This window comes from Chiloscyllium plagiosum, chromosome 5, assembly GCF_004010195.1.
Source record: "Chiloscyllium plagiosum isolate BGI_BamShark_2017 chromosome 5, ASM401019v2, whole genome shotgun sequence".
NCBI classification, from domain to species: Eukaryota; Metazoa; Chordata; class Chondrichthyes; order Orectolobiformes; family Hemiscylliidae; genus Chiloscyllium; species Chiloscyllium plagiosum.
The window spans coordinates 71,524,086-71,526,586 of NC_057714.1; positions in this window are offsets into that span (position 1 = coordinate 71,524,086).

Here is a 2,501-nt window from a genome sequence, read left to right on the forward strand (position 1 = left end):
CATCCAAATCATTTATGTAAATGACAAAAAGTAGAGGACCCAGCACCGATCCTTGTGGCACTCCACTGGTCACAGGTCTCCCGTCTGAAAACAACTCTCCACTACCACCCTCTGTCTTCTACCTTTGAGCCAGTTCTGTATCCAAATGGCTAGTTCTGCCTGTATTCCATGAGATCTAACCTTGCTAACCAGTCTCCATGGGGAACCTTGTTGAACGCCTAACTGAAGTCCACATAGATCACATCTACCACTCTGCCCTCATCAATCCTCCTCGTTACTTCTTCAAAAAACTCAATACGTTTGTGAGACATGATTTCCCTCACACAAAGTCATGTTGACTATCCTCAATAAGTCCTTGCCTTTCCAAATACATGTACATCCTGTCCCTCAGGATTCCCTCCAACAACTTGCCCACCACCGAGGTGAGGCTCACTGGTCTATAGTTCCCTGGCTTGTCCTTACCACTCTTCTTAAACAGTGATCACGTTAGCCAACCTCCGGTCTTCTGGCACCTCACCTCTGACTATCAATGATACAAATATCTCAGCAAGAGGCCCAGCAATCACTTCCCTAGCTTCCCACAGAGTTCTCGGGTACACCTGATCAGGTCCTGGGGATTTATCCATCTTTATGTGTTTCAAGACATTTTTCAAGATGTCACCATCTATTTCCCTATCTTCCCTATCCTTTTCCATAGTAAATACTGATGCAAAATACTCGTTTAGTATCTCCACCATTTTCTGCAGCTCCACACAAAGGCCGCCTTGCTGGTCTTTGAGTGCCCCTATACTCTCCCCGGTTACCCTTTTGTCCTTAATGTATTTGTAAAAACCCTTTGGATTCTTCTTAATTCTATTTGCCAAAGCTATCTCATGTCCCCTTTTTGCCGTCCTGATTTCTGTCTTAAGTATACTCCTATTGCCTTCATACTCTTCTAAGGATTCACTCGATTTATCCAGTCTATACTTGACATATGCTTCCTTCTTTTTATTAACCAAACCCGCAATTTCTTTAGTCATCCAGCATTCCCTACACCTACCAGCCTTTTCTTTCATCCTAACAGGATATACTTTCTCTGGATTCTCGTTGTCTCATTTCTGAAGGCTTCCCATTTTCCAGCCATCCCTTTACCTGCGAATATCTGACCCCAATTAGCTTTAGAAAGTTCTTGCCTAATACCGTCAAAATTGATCTTTCTCCAATTTAAAAGTTCAACTTTTAGATCTGGTCTATCCTTTTCCATCACTATTTTAAATCTAATAGAATTATGGTCAGTGTAGAGAAAGGAGAATTGGTGGCAGTGAACTATTCAGACTAGAATACCAACATGCTCTTGTTTTAGTATCTGAACATACAATAAACAGCATTTTCTTTCCCATATAAATATTTCCCATCAAGTGTGATTTTAGCACATTTCCACATAGCTTCCACCTTCTATAAAAAGAAATAAAACATTCTGTCATGTTTGTAGTGAATCTCATTCAAAATATTCTACTCCTCAATATGATGAATAGCTTTGTTGAATGGTTACATTATGTCAGCCCAATCAACTGAGGAAGTGAATAAAAAGAAGTGACATTCCAAGGAAACAAATAAAACATCAACAACTGAAAGTTACTAACATTAAAGAAAACAATGTTAGTAAAGAAAGGAACAAACAGTATTAAAAATAACTAATGACTGGAAAATCCAGAGGACCAATGATTGCCACCCCAAGGTTTTAATAGAAATATAGGGTTAGGCTTAGGGAAATGCAGATGTTTTAGTCATAATAAAGCAAAACCTTCACCATTCAGTAATTGTTTGTTTAGATTGAAAATTTGCAAACATAATTTATCGCTTAAGAAAAATGAGAAAGAGAAATCAGCAAATTAAAGACCAAAAACAGTATGTGCTGGAGAAAGTCAGCAGATCGAGCAGCATTTGCGGAGAGAGAAACAGAGTTAACGCTTTGAGTTCAATGACAGTTCTTCCAAACTGAAGGAGGCTAAAAACAATGTTTGTTATGTTGTTAACAATGGGGGAGAAGGACTGATTGGAATAGATGGTGAGGAAGCCCAGGGCAAACAACAAAGGGAGTACTAATGGTATTTAAGGAGAGGTTGATATTCAAGATGGGCATTAAAGGACAGGTGTGAATAATCAAAAATAATTTTGCTTTGTTAAGAGTAAATGTGTGCAGGATGGATGTAATCAAAATGGAGGACAGTGTTCGTGCTTTGAAATTGTTTAACTCAATGTTGAGTCCTGAAGGCTGTAAGATGCCTAAAATGAAAATGGTACAATCAACACGGACATTTACTATAAACCGACCGACTCCCACAGCTACCTAGACTACACCTCCTCCACCCTGGCCCCTGTAAAAACGCCATCCCATATTCCCAATTCCTTCATCTCCGCCGCATCTGCTCCCAGGAGGACCAGTTCCAAATCCGTACAACCCAGATGGCCTCCTTCTTCAAAGACCGCAATTTCCCCCCAGACGTGATCGACGATGCTCT